A 15,919-nucleotide genomic window follows, 5' to 3' on the forward strand; every position below is an offset into this window, starting at 1 on the left:
ATCGTCCATTTTCTGAACTCATACAAATTAGCCACTAAACTGACAATACGTAAAATAGTTACATCTCCTCGTGAGATCAGGCCATCCTGACCACTTTTTGATTAACTGACTGGATATTTTGCTGGTAAAAAACTGGACAGGTAAATATATCATCATCTGTCTTTTTAATTATTTCCGGCTGGTTAATCAATGGCTTGTTAACTTGTTGTCCGGCTTGTTAGAAAGATAACACCGTACGAAAGAGTGTTTGATGTTATTTGAACATAAGATAGAGGCTTAAACTCATCACTGCAGGAACTGTCTCATTCTATCATATGCATTTACACACACTGTTTTCTCTCTCGTTCTCAGATAGATGCCCTGTAGGGAATTTGTTATTGTGAGTCCCTTGTCTGTCTCATTTTCCCCTCTCTTTCTGTAATACACACACACACACCCACGCGAGCTCCTATGACACACGCTGTCACGCAATCAGACATGCTCTCGACGGCATTCAGCAAACGCACCACAAAGTCATGCAAAACAGTATTTTGATTAGACGACACACCTGATTTATTATCATTAGCACGAGCCATCCATTCTGTTCCGGTAAGAGTCAGCTCTCGCCGTGGGAATGCTGGGACATTGGTCCGCGCGAGGTGACAGCAGGAAATGAGATCTCGCAGCAGGAACTTATTGATGTATGTAATGCACGGCCATGTTTTCACCTGAGATTAAAAGCAGCCGAAAGGAGAGAGGCAATATGAAGAGCAGAAGTGCAGAAAAAACGAAAATGGCAAAAGGGCCATTGCCGCGAAAGGTCAACTGCTTTCACAAACTATTATTGACCCTTGAATACAACATTAGAAAGGTGCCGAGTGCCCTTCTGGTGATTTGTACAACCACTTTCAAGTGTTTGCTATTATCTTCAATATAGACTAGCAGCAGATTTACCAGAGTGTACATGCTCAGAATATGATATGAATTAGCTTAAAACAGTCAGGGCACACAGTTGATAACAGTTAGCTTAGCATTATTTTCATTTGTTTACTTCGCTATCTAAGGAATTATTTGATGAAGGGTTGTTAAATTGTTAGTGAATCGTTCTTTTCTAATTACTCAGTTAATAAACCGGAGTAAATTATTCTGATTATAATATGGTTGCCACACCTAAAAGACTTTCAAAACATTTGTCAGGTTCCTTAAACAACATCTGTTTATTTTTATTTTTTAAAGCTTTAGATGGTAAATTGCCACAGTATATATGTGTGTGTGTATGTGTGTGTATATATATATATATATATATATATATATATATATTAGGGGTGTCACGATTTCGATTTTTAATCGAAATCGATCAAAATTTATGCTCAATTTCGATTATCGAATCAAAAAATAGAATTGTTGATGCTGCCACGCCCCCATGTCACGTCAGCTTGGCTTGCCAAGCAGGAAAAAAACAGGCTTGTTGAAGTGCTTGTTAAACTGCCGAAGCAGGAGACCCGTCGACAGAACTTAAAGCCTCTCCTCTTTTAATGAAGTCGCCGGTGTGTGAGCATTTTGGATTTCCAGTGAGTTATGTTGACAACGTTCGTGTTGTCGACAAAAAAAACACAGTTTTGCAAGCTCTGCTATGTACGTATTACGTACGGTTCGTCCGATAGACAACACCGGCATCGCGATCCTCCGCCCGCCCCCGTTGCGAATCCGCTCGCGAAAAGTACACACTCAGGCCCTGTTTACACTGTCTTTGTTTTTAAATGGCATTTTAGTACGACAACGATTTGACATCCACAGTGGCGTGTAGCATTTCTGAGCAGCCCTCCTTACTCTCTACCTCTGAAAATGCACATCACGTGACCACACAGACACAGCCATGCGCTCGAGACAGCAGGTCCAGGCAGTCAGAGGACTGCTTCAATCTTTCACTCACTTGTACTTAGTCATTTTAGCGAACACCTCAGATACTGTTGGCTGGTTCCTGTTGGTTGTGCGTCTTTTTTACCGAAGCCATTATAACGACACAGATCACTGCCTATTTACGAGTCCCACAGAAAAAAGTGATTGACAGGTGGTAATTATGTGTGTATCTTGCCTTTATTCATTTACTGTATGATTTGTTTATGGGTAAAACAAAGACCATACAGGTCAGGTAGTTTAAACGGTAGGCTACAAATAATTAATTGGTCATTAATTAATTATTCATAATCTAAAATCGAATCGAATCGTGCCTTTAGAATCGAAAATGTAATTGGAGGATCGTGACACCCTTAATATATATACGGGGTTAATAGTCAAATAGGCTATTCACTCCATCCCTATTAACAATATCAGTGCATTGTTCAAAGGGCCTTTTCTACAAACATATCCAAATGTTTTCGGCTGCTCACGCCACTCGCTTATTGTCAGGTGGCTCACTCTCTGCGCAGCCTTTACCTGCAGCTTGCGCTGTTTTGAACAGACAAACGTTACTTTATAATTATATCGACTGTTTTTCGACTGAACTAAATTTGTTTGTGATGTCTTGTTCACACTATTTGGAGGGCCGGAACAAATTGCCTCAGGGGCCGGGTTTAGCCCGCAGGCCACCAATTGAATAGCCCTGCCTTAGGTATTATTAAATGACGGTGTAATTATCACGCAGCCTGTTTTGTTCAGTGATAAGCTGTTTGGGACGCAAAATCCAGCAAGGCTTGGTGGAAAACACTGTTCAACTGAGCTAGAAGATCTACTTTTCTTGTCAGTGGTATTTATGTGCAACAGCTCAAGCTAATGAAGCCTTATCTAGACTGTGTGTGTGTGTCTGTGTGTGTGTGTACTGTGTACACAGTTGATGCCAAATTTATTAGCCGCCCTGTGATGTTTCCCAAGTGCTGTTTAACGAAGAGACTTTTTCAACACTTTTATTTAAATAATACTTTTAATAAGCAATTTCTTTAGTCTTTGCCATGGTGACGCATTATATTTTTCAACGTATTTTCAAGACACTAGTATTCAGCTTAAAGTGCCATTTAAAGACTACTGTATAATGGATAAAAGTGGTTTGTTCTGTAGACATTTACAAAAATTGTGAAGGCGGTTAATAATATTGACCTTAAAAGTCTTTTTAAAAACAATTTTATTCCAGCCAACCTAAAAAAAAAGACTTTATCCAACAGAAAAAAGACAAATCCATTTCAAATTCCCTTGGTCTGTAAAACATCACTTGGCATTAGCCTTCTGTTTTCAATAGCCATCTTAAAACTTTTAGAAAGTCTTCGACTATGCATTGGCATAATATTTTGACGGCATAAATGTGTATATAAAAACAAAATCAAACATGGAGAGTTTAAAAACCCTTTTGTATGAGGAACTACTTTCTTCCGGATTCAAATCATAAGCTGACAGTTAAACAGCTGAGCAAGCATCTTTTAAACTTTAGATCTGTAGTGTCTGCTTTTTGCTGGCTGTGTGTGGGCGGAGTAATACACAAAGAGTAAAGAGGCTGTACGGGTGCTGATATTACTTAAATATATCACAGCTATCAGCCAATCAGATTCGAGAACCAGACAGAACTGTTGTATAAATAAATAAATAAATAAATTTATTTTTTTATTTTTTTATTTTATAAAAAAATAAATAAATATTTGTAAATATTTCCCTAATTATGTTTAACAGTGCAAAGAAATTTCTGATAATATTTTCTCTTTTATAGAAAGTCTTATTTGTTTAATTTCGGCTAAAATAAAAGCTTTTACAAAAGTTTTACATTTTTTAAAAACCATTTTAAGGTCAAAATTATTAGCCCCTTTAAGGTTTTTTTTTATTTTATTTTCGATAGTCTACAGCACAAACCATCACAATAACTTGCCTAATTACCCTAACCTGCCTAGTTAACCTAATTAACCTAGTTAAGCCTTTAATTGTCACTTTAAGCTGTATAGAAGTGTCTTGAAAAATATATAGTCAAATATATATGTTTCATTTATGTCAGAAATTTACATGACCATATATGGAAAACACATATATGTCTTACAGTATATATGTCAGAAACATATATGTCCCCTAGATGTATAACACATATGTATCATATCTATGAATCACATATATCCACATGTCAGAAACATAATCCCATATATGGTAAAAACACAAATGTCCCCTACATGTACATGTACAAACATGTCCTACATATATATATATATATATATATATATATATATATATATATATATATATATATATATATATATATATATATATATATATATATAGCACATATGTACCATATATGTTAAAAACATATGTCCACATATATATCAGAAGCATATGTCCCCTACATGTATAGCACATATATGCCCCATATATGTAATAAATTTGCAACAATTTAAAAAAAACTCTTTTTTTCACATTGTCATTATGGGGTATTGTGTGTAGAATTTTGAGGAAATAAATACATTGAATTCATTTGGGAATAAGGCTCTAACATAAAAAAAAATGTGGAAAAAGTGAAGCGCTATGAATACTTTCCGGATGCTCTGTATTTTGCTAATGAATCAAAGAAACAATGACTTTCAGCGTTTGCTTACTTATATACTTTTATTTTAAATTTGGGCTGGGTGGGTAATAGTACACTTCCTTTTTTAGAACTACACCACTGATCCAGTTGTCTTCTTTTGTGTTTGGAACAAGTGAATGAGGAGAGAATTTTAAGTATTGGACAAACTCTTTAAGCCTTTTAAATATGTCCAGCTGCTGTGATCAGCCCATTGTAATGTTTTTCAGTGAATATTAAATCACTGAAAGAGCTGCAGTTTATTTTGTTTTTTTTAGGTATATTTTATATGTTTCAAAAGTAACTTCAAAGTAAAGTAATTAGTAATCTGATTACTTTTTACAATAAGTAATTGGTAACGTAATCAGATTACAATTTTTGAGTCGTACTCAGTAATTTGAAATCGATTACTTTTGTAAAGTAACTTACCCAACACTAGGGGTTGTAAGCAATTTATTTAGGCTGAATTTAAACAAACAAATCAATCTTTGTTTTACCTATAGAAATCAAATAGAATCTCTAAACACTCCCAGCAAACGACATTTCCTAAATGCCTTCCTAACATTTTTACACTCTGCTGTCAGATGCGCATAACTGTTTTAATGCAGTCTAATTGAATTCTTTAATTGAACTGTGTTTAAGTTAAATTAAAGTAGGATTTATGGTTCTTCCATCAGATGCAATACCCATAAAAATCATTCACATGACTGATAAACAAGCTCATAATTCAAAACCTTCGAATTCACCGACACGCTCGACTGCCTGTTGCATGAACACTTCAGTCTCTTTAGTGCAGGCCAGGGAAATGCAGCAATCACTGAAGCATAAAGTCATTTATAGGGCCATGTGCTGACAGTGGGCTTTGCATAAATATCATATACACTTATTTATAACTAGCGGCCTTGCTTTGTGCAAAGAAAATCAAAGATGGAACAAGAAAACTAAATTTCTCTGAACCCCTTTATTGGATTGATTGCTGTCATTCTCATTCCTTTAAACATCACAATAAAGTAAATAAATGTGGACAGGAAGTTCGCCCCTCATCAGCTGTGTTTGTTAACACACAAAAGCAGCATTGGATGCAAATTACCACAGAAGTAACAAAAAAATAAAATGTCAGCAAACACACAAAGAGCCTTGATTTAGGTCTGTGAAACACAAACTTAGTGTTATTTAATCCAAAATCATCTTGTAATGTTCACTGATATTTTATGTAAACCTATTTGAGGCTGTACAGTTTAACCTCTGAGACTGGACTGATATTTAGGTAATTGTGCAGCACTGACTCAGACTTGGACTTTGTTCTGAAAAAAAAATAGATGAACAAATGCTGAATAAAAGTGTTTTTGTGTGACTATTCAACAGTGCAACAAAGAATAAATCTCTCTATCTCTCTTAATAGAAAACATCATGTTTGCTTTATATAAATTTAATGAAAATTTGTTTACAACAAACCACAATTTTAACTTAATAGTTTGTGATTGACTGTATACAACAGTTCTGTCTGGTTCTCGAATCTGATTGGCTGATAGCCGTTCTTGCTGTGAGGCGACAGTGGTAACTACAATGGCAGGGAAGTACAAAACAACATTACAAAGTGTGAAACACTTTTACAAAGCTCGAGACAAATTTACATTTTGAAAAACACTTTTACCTTTCATCAGACAAAATTATATAGGAAAAACTATTTTACCAAAGATGAAACAAATTTACATTTTAGAAAAAACTTAACAAGCAAAAAAACACTTTTACAAGTCCTGAAACAAATTTACATTTACAGATTCCTTACGGCAAGGGAATGTACCACACACCGGTAGTGACACGGAATGTACCACACACCGGAAGTGACGTGGAATGTACCACACACCGGAAGTGACGTGGAATGTACCACACACCAGTAGTGACACGGAATGTACCACACACCGGAAGTGACGTGGAATGTACCACACACCGGTAGTGACACGGAATGTACCACACACCGGAAGTGACGTGGAATGTACCACACACCGGTAGTGACACGGAATGTACCACACACCGATAGTGACACGGAATGTACCACACACCGGTAGTGACACAGAATTTACCACACACCGGTAGTGACACGGAATGTACCACACACCGGTAGTGACCCGGAATGTACCACACAAAGGTAGTGATACAGAATGTACCACACACCGATAGTGACACGGAATGTACCACACACCGGTAGTGACACAGAATGTACCACACACCGGTAGTGACACGGAATGTACCACACACCGGTAGTGACACGGAATGTACCACACACCGGTAGTGACACGGAATGTACCACACACCGATAGTGACACGGAATGTACCACACACCGGTAGTGACCCGGAATGTAACACACACCGGTAGTGACCCGGAATGTAACACACACACTACATAATATCAATAATATCCATCTCGTGTGAGACAGGTTTCCACAAGTCTACAACTATAAAAATCATGGTTTGACTAACTGCGATAAAACAAATCAGAGCTATTCTGAGAAAATATCAGCGTGAGAGTATGTAGAAACATTTAAATGCAAGTACATGGAAACAATCAAAGCACGGCATATGTTGACTGAAAAAGATATCATAACCAGTCTCATCTTGTAGATCTGAGTAGCTCAGTTAAGTATCAATTGGTTGATACTTATGCAAAACATTTTGACGGGTTCGAATCCCGTTGATGACATGTCAGTTATAATTGTTTCTTTACATTAATTTTGGTTTACTGTTCTGCTACACAGATATTAAAATCAGTTTACACTGACACCAAGTAATAGGAATCTTTATTTGGTATGGGCATGTTTTGTTGCTGTGAAAAGGTTACGAATCTGCCAATCTGCAAACGTGAATAGTTTACATCTGAAAATAAAATATCGAACACATTGATGCAGTATGTCTGGTGTTTCCGTCTGGTCCTTTATAAACTCCAAACACCGACCACGCGTTAAGCAAAACTGCGTTAAGCTGCTCATGTGTTTGCCGCAAAACGGGCAAAACAACCCTTGACCGCTGTCCATGTTCGGTCACCATAAACTTAGTTTACACCATGTACTCCACAGCAGGGGTCCGTTCTTCGTACGTGGATTACTCAGCTGGATTTGGATATTGACGATTTGACATGATCCAGGATCGTTTCGTTCTTCAAAGCTGATCTGAGAGTTGTTGTCATAGCAATAGTTCTGCTAGCTCAAACCTGATCGGAAGCAGGTTCAATTCATATAAACAGGATTAGATCGGGTCAGTTCAAGCAAAGATAATAGAGAAAGTACCAAATTATGATATTTTCTTACAGTAGTAGTTATATACACTTGGGAAAATAGTTTAAAAAATTAACTATATATATAAAGTTATAGTTATTAATAAAATAAATAAATTTATATTAACAAAACTTATGCAATCTGCACCCTCGAAATGAAAGTACAAAGAGAAAATTTAATTATATGAACTTTTTAGATCGCTTTAGTACAATTTGTTTATGATAATAGAAATGCAGAATATGTGACTTTTTTAAAAAAAGAAATAATACATTAATGCAGTCATGAACATGTTTTGGCAGTAAATATGCCAGTGATTATGCTTCACAAAAGTTGCAGACACCTTTACCAAACCTTTTGTAAACATCCAGTTATTCCATACAGCGGTTAAAAAACAGCTACTGTAATAAAGAAAATCTTTTCTAAATGTAGAACTAAATACATTGATATGCATTGAAATACATGATAAATACTCTTGACACATGAAAGTGTAAAGCCTGCAGTTCACAACATATGTGGAAAGTTATTGCGTGTCATATTTAACAAACCGTCGACTGCTAATTTGATGTAATTTTGCTCACATGGATAATTGAATATTAATCAGATGATGTCATTACGCTGCTGTTTCGTCAGCCAATCGGTGCATTGCTGATCATGATTTCCAGGATCGATAGATCTGTCCTTCACAACACACGCAGCGATCTCAGATCAGTTCATCCAGACATTCTAATCTAATTCACGAACTTGTTTGAAGAACCAAATTAGCCAGAGATCAGTTATCAAGATTAAAAGATCCAGGATCGGCAAAATCATCTTAGATCATTTAAGCGAGGTACGAAGAACGGACCCCAGGAATTCACCGGGCTCACCAACAACAACAACTTTCCCCCGTGTCATTCCAGGTGTGGTACATTCCGTGTCACTACCGGTGTGTGGTACATTCCCTTCCCGTAAGGAATCTGTAATTGTAAATTTGTTTCAGGACTTGTAAAAGTGTTTTGCATCTTGTTAATTTTTTTCTAAAATGTAAATTAGTTTCATCCTTGGTAAAATTGTTTTTCCTATATAATTTTGTCTGATGAAAGGTAAAAGTGTTTTTCAAAATGTAAATTTGTCTCGAGCTTTGTAAAAGTGTTTCACACTTTGTAATGTTGTTTTGCACTTCCCGCCACTGTAGGTAACCACTGAGCAACCATGGAAAAAATATGAAAAAGAATTACAATTTCACAGGAGGGCTACTAACGAATTTCTTCTTGATCAAAAGTCAGAACTTGAAGTGGTGGTGCAGCTTTCCACACTCATTCCCCTGTGCCAAACGAAAAAAGAAATCCAGGTTAAATAAAAGGTAATCAGGCTCAGCGCTATATCTGTCAGCTGGACTGAAGGAGAGAGCGGCGGTGAGAGGGACTCATCCTGTTCTCCAAGACTTGACTGTGTGGTCCCTCTGTTCATAGAAAGAGAGAGAGACAGATTGACATTCCATCCCGCAACACGACCTCATCCGGCGAATAGTGATTAGCCAATCAGCATTCCGGTCACGCGAGCTCCGCTATCAATGAGTGAGTGAGACGGAGCGAGAGATAGTGAGCCGTGCAGAGACACAGAGAGAGACAAGCTGGCCTGCAGATTCAATGGGAAGCGAAGCTGGCCGATGTTGATGCAAAGTACTGACAAACGGCGAGATGAAGCATTAGGCATGACTGATGAAGATGTATGGCGCATGGCACGCATGCACACACACACACAAACGCTCCATCATGGGTAATGCCACACACAGCAGGACACCTGTGAGGCTCCATACATGTATGCATATTCACTGTGTTGACTCATGCTGAATGAAACGCTGGTAAATACACACGCATGTGGATGAATCGGCTGTATACTTTTACACTCACTGGCAGAGTCACAGTAATAAGGTCACTGAGATATACCAGCCTGATCTCACGAGAAAACGTAAGTATTTTACGTTTTGGCAATTTAGTGGCTAATTCGTACGAATTCGTACGAGTTCAGTCGTAAGAAAATGTACGATTTTAAAAAGGAGGCGTGGCACCTAACCCCACCCCTAAACCCAACAGTCATTGGGGGATACGCAAATCGTACTAAAATGTACGAATTAGATCGTACGAATTTGTACGAATTAGCCACTAAATGAAAAAGTTACGAATTGCCGTGAGATTGTGTTGGATATACCAACACAATCTCACGGCAATTCGTAACTTTTTGATTTAGTGGCTAATTCGTATGAGTTTGTATGATCTAATCCGTACAATTTAGTAAAATTTGCTCATCCCCCAATGACTGTTGGGTTTAGGGGTGGGGTTAGGTGCCACGCCTCCTTTTTAAAATCGTACAATTTCGTACAAATGAACTGCAGTTTTTAATTTAAAAAATTTTTTTAAAAACGTTTTAAGGTCAATATTATTGGCCCCCTTAAGCAATTTCTATTTTGTTTTTTAATTGTCTACATAACAAACACTGTTATACAATGACTTGTCCAATTAACATTAAGCAAAAATTGGTAACAATATGTTGATGTTTGGGAAAGCCACATTTTTGCTTACTATAACATTTATTTGAGGGCACATAGTTTACCCCTTTTTTATGATTTAATATTAATATTATAGTTCTGAGTCTGCCAGTTTAGGTTCAGTTCAAAACAAAATTTTAAAAATTTGACTAACATATAGGTGAATATATATATAAACCCATATAAATGCATGTATGTACATATAATATAGGAAAACGGCCAATTTTATATATGTCACAAATATCAAAACCTACAGTTGAAGTCAGAATTATTAGCCCCCCTGAATTATTAGCGTGCCAGTTTATTTTTTCCCTGTTTTCTGTTTAACAGAGAGCAGATTTTTTTTCAACACATTTCTAAACATAATCATTTTAATAACTCATCTCTAACAACTGATTTATTTTATCTTTGCCATGACGACAGTAAATAATATGTTACTAGATATTTTTCAAGACACTTCTATACAGCTAAAAGTGACACATAGATATATACACTAGATATCGCAAAGGGACCCTGAGCATGCGTCAATGGTGCCGCCATATTTGTACAGTACTCCCAGGACAAGTGTCATTCAACCGCACTAGTCAACACAGTTTTATTACGTAAAGATGCTAGACTTTAGCGCTGTGTACGGGTGTAGTAACGAGCAAACAAAGAAAACAAAGCACAAAGGCAGAACATTTCATAGGTAAGATTAAATTTTTACGTTTTTGTATGTTCAGAACTTTTGTGCTAAACAGGTAATGTTATTGATGATAATACAGTCACTTACTGCATTTACCATGAGGCAAAGTAGCTCCAACTCACACTAAATACTAGGCTTATGCTAGTTTTGTTGAATAAAATCAGCAAACAATGCAAAATAAATACGACAACGAGATGCTGCAGTGCTTGTATTATTGTTGGCTAGTGAACGAGTCGTTCATAATGGAGATTCATTCACAAACGAATCGCTCCTTCCGTCAGTATGAGAAGTGAAAGCAGGAGAGAGGCTGTGTTTTAGGACACAGATTGGATCAAATACAACAGGGAGGGTGGATAGTATATTTCCATACACACAAACACAAGCTTTTTGTCAGAAATGCCTGTGCAATCACTGATCTATCAATGTACAAAAGTGATGTAAAATTATAATTTTCGGAATTAAAAATAAAATTTGAATACTAACATCCAGGAAAACTCCCGATCATAGATATATGTGTATATGTGTATATCTCTAGCTTTGGATGGCAACAGTCCTCCACTGTACCTTGGTCCCGCATTCATTTCAATGGAGCGCTACTCTGTTCCAAAATAGCGGTTCAACTGACGCATTCCTTCCAATAGACTAATGTATATATCTATGAAAGTGACATTTAAAGGCTTAACTAAGTTAATTAACTAGGCAGGTTAGGGTAATTAGGCAAGTTATTGTATAACGATGGTTTGTTCTGTAGACTATCGGAAAAAAAAATTAGCCTAATTTTGTCCTTAAAATGGTGTTTAAAAAATTAAAAACTGCTTTTATTCTAGCTGAAATAAAGCAAATGAGACTTTCTCCAGTAGAAAAAATATTATCAGACATACTGTGAAAATTTCTTTGCTCTGTTAAACATCATTTGGGAAATATTTAAAAAAAAAAAAAGAGAAAAAAATTCAAAGGGGGCTAATAATTCTGACTTCAACTGTATATTAAAACATATATGTTTACTGTATATAGGTTCTTTCCATGTGGGTATGTTAGAGATGAATGAGAGAAAAACAAGAGAAAAGAGATGAAGATAAACAAGAAGCATAGAATGAGGAATCTGTCAAAAAGCAAAAGACATAAAAAAATGAAGAAAAAACATTGAAAGAAAAGAAAGATTGACACAAAGAGGGATGAAATGAAAGGCAAGAATGCACAGCTAAAGAAAGAGAGAGATGAGAGAAGAAGAAAAAACAAGGTTCCCACTGAGCGTGTGCAGTGGGATCCATCATCGGCTGCATATGTGTGCATGCAGGGATCAATGTGATGATGGGAATCAGAGAGAGGAAAATGATCAACTCCTGCAAACACACAGCACTGCGCTCCGACAGCACCAGAGGCTCACTGCAATTAATGAAGCGTGCCGCTCGGTTCTTCAAAACCAACGGCACACAAAAAACACAGCGAGTCAAAAAATCTACAGCATCTCTGTTGCTAGAGGCACACCACAGTACATATTTAGGACGCCTCCCTCATCTGACCCATTAACTTTAGGCTTTAGAGTCTCTTCTAATGCTCTGATGAGTTGATTCAGGTGTGTTTGATTAGGCTGAAAATGTATTGGCGTACGTTTGGGAACAGGCTTGGGAAACACTGATCTACACAGTAATAGCTTGAGTGTGAAACTCCAGTCAATGAACATGCAGCTCAAAGCACATGTGGTCATCTTCAAGGTGAGCATAATCACCATCTGGACCACCATCTGCAATTATGTAATGTCTTTCAACATCAAAGCATGCGGTGATTTGTGGGACGGTGTTGGGGGGGAGGTCAGTTTCCGGCACATAATTTAATGGCGTAACACTGTGGACATATGGAATATGTGCAACAAGCATGGCGGAGATTACATCCTTCAATATGCTCTACCACATGTTCATATTATCCCTCCACGAGCAACTCGATGACACGTCTTCCATTCTTAATTATAGCTATAATCTGAGCGAATGTAAATTACGAATCGATAATTAGACTGCAGTGCGCTAGTATGATTGAACAAGCAGCGTCACGAGATTAATATTTCATTTTTCTTTTCATAACAGTTCCATGGATTCAGATGAGTGTCAATAGTCAAGGTTGTGTGTTCAGTTTAACAATGTAGCGTTTAAAGGTCACGTCTGAATCACAATGGTGCTGACACATGTATGCAATTCAGTGATAGAGGATTCTACACAGGTCCATCTCTAAAGATGATTGGTTGATCTGTGTTCAAGGGCATTATATGCATATGTGTAAAGTAACAGTATAGTATACACAATAAATTAGCAGAGCAAACACAAACCTATATGCTTCAAATGTGAGTGTATTTATTCATTTTTCTTCGGCTTAGTCCCTTTATTCATCAGGGGTCGTCACAGTGGAATGAACCGACAACTTATCCAGCATATATTTTACTCGGCGGATGCTTTTCCAGCTATAACCCAGTACTGGGAAACCTCCATACAGACTCATTTGCACACATACATTACAGCCAATTTAACTTATTCATTTGACTTATAGGGGCATCACGGTGGCGCAGTGGGTAACACAATCGCCGCACGACAAGAAGATTGTCAAGAAGTCAAGAAGTCAGTCGGCATTTCTGTGTGGAGTTTGCATGTACTCCGTGGGTTTCCTCCCAGTGCTCCGGTTTCCCCCACAAGTCCAAAAAACATGCGCTATAGGGGAACTGGATAAGCTAAATTGTCCATAGTATATGTGTGTGAATGAGTATGTATGGGTGTTTCCCTGTGATCGGTTGCAACTGGAAGAGCATCCGCTGCATAAAACATATGCTGGAATAGTTGGCGGTTCATTCCGCGGTTGTGACCTCTGATAAATAAAGGGACTAAGCTGAAAAGAAAATTAATGAATAAATGTTGACCAATAAAGAATATATTTTAGGCCAAGCAAAAAAAATAATTAAATAAAAAAATGAATAAATAAATTAAAATTAAAATAAATAAATAAATAATTAAAAGCATCCATAGATTTAATTATTCACAATGCAAGACTAAACTGACTACAAATTAGGAAATAAAATGGTAAGAATAAAACTCATTAAACTTTGAGAAAAGCCATTGTGTTTCGAGAAAAAAAACTAACTAAATAAAATTAAATGAAGTTAATTAAATTCTGAGATCAAACTCGTTAAATCGCGAATAAAATCCTGTTTCGAGAAAAAAAAAAAAGTTGAAACAAAATGTACAAACGCTTCTGCAGATGAGAAATAATGTAGCTAGAGCTATGTATGGCTGCGTTTCGTCTTTAAAATGAACGCTACAGAGCGGTATGAAGTCATAGGCTTACCAACTGACCGCTTACTTCCACTTCACTGCTCCCAGTTTGTTCAGTGGCTCGCCATTTACGTTGGTGGACTAGAGACGCAGAGCGGAGTTGACCGTGATGACAAGTTTGAGTCCGGTGCAGAACGTTTCCAGAAAGCAGGTTAGATTAAAACAAAAATTAAAATAAACAAGTAAATGACAGGGTGAGAATGTGGTAAAATCTGAAAAAGTGGTAAAAATCAGATAAGGGCTCTTCTTTTTCTGGATTGCTTTTCAAAACACTGCAGTTGGGTATAGGGATGGAGGAGGGTGGGTCAATCAATCGGTCGTTCGGTCATTTAGTCAGTCAGCCGACAGCAGCCTCTGGTGGATTTAAATTTGAGATTTAAAAAAACATACACAGCGCCCCCTGGTGGATTCAGGAAAACAAAGTCTGCAAAAAAAAAAAAAAGTAGCTCCTGGGACATATTTGGCACTCTCTAGAAATGTATATAGTGGTACATATCATCAGAATGAACCAGGGTTTGTTTATTCTCTCAATTTTTAATGTTTTTTTTTCCCAAAAACAAACTTTATTGTCAAAATGTAATGGGTTTATTCTCAGCTCTTTTTTCCCTTTGAAATTGACTGAGACTTTTCTCAAAACACAAATTTGTTCTTGACAGCATTTTATTAAATCATTCTCGTAACATTTTATTTTGCATTAGAATGACTTTATTTTGTATTATTGCTTGGCTCTTTCATAAACCTAATTATTGACTAACAGCACTTAAATAGGTAGCGTGTACAGTTGAAGTCAGAATTCTTAGCCCTCATGATTTTTTAGCCCCTCTGTATATTTTTTCCCAATTTCTGTTTAATAGAAATAAGATATTTTTCAACAAGTTTCTAAACATAATTAATAACTCATTTCTAATAACTGATTTCTTTTATCTTTGCCATGATGACAGTCCATAATATTTTACTAGTTATTTTTTAAAATACTAGTATTCAGCTTAAAGTGACATTTAAAGGCTTAACTAGGTTAATTAGGTAGGTTAGAGTAGTTAGACAAGTTATTGTATAACAGTGGTTTGTTCTGCAGACTCAAAATAGTTGAAAACCAAAATATTGCTAAAGGGGTCTAATCATTTCTTACCTTAAAATAGTTTTTAAAAATTAAAAACTGCTTTTATTCTAGCCGAAATAAAGCAAATAAGAAAATTATAGGAAATACTGTGAAAACTTTCTTGCACTGTTAAACATCATTTAGGAAATATTGGAAAAAGGAGGGCTAATATTTATGACATAACAACTATACATAATGCTAATCAAAGAGATTACAACAGTAAAACAAGGTCAATAACACAGCACAAGCTCCATGATTGAATGATTCTGGCCAAAATAAGCAACTTCAATATACTCCACCAGGCAATTTTGTGTTCTGAAAATCTTACGGGTTTATAATAATTGATGAACTAATTCTCAAACTCTTTCTTAAATGAAAAGGTTAATCTGTGACAGCGGTGAGGGGAAGTTGAAGCTTAACCGAAGAGACAAGACACTTAACCTCGCTCAGACCTGGAGGGCTCACGCGTCTCATGCTTACACGGACTACAGTTCAAGTGTCAGGTTAGATGC

At 36.6% G+C, this 15,919-nt stretch overlaps 1 long non-coding RNA gene across 1 annotated transcript in view; it reads left to right on the forward strand.

Moving 5' to 3' along the window:
- Positions 1–15,919, forward strand: part of LOC147832447 (uncharacterized) — a 26,528-nt gene continuing 10,609 nt past the window's right edge. Inside the window, exon 1 of the long non-coding RNA XR_015516434.1 lies at positions 1–140. This is a non-coding gene — a long non-coding RNA (uncharacterized LOC147832447). The remainder of the gene's footprint in view (positions 141–15,919) is intronic.

This window comes from Danio rerio, chromosome 19 (assembly GCF_052040795.2).
Source record: "Danio rerio strain M-AB ecotype USA chromosome 19, GRCz13ab, whole genome shotgun sequence".
Classification (NCBI taxonomy): domain Eukaryota; kingdom Metazoa; phylum Chordata; class Actinopteri; order Cypriniformes; family Danionidae; genus Danio; species Danio rerio.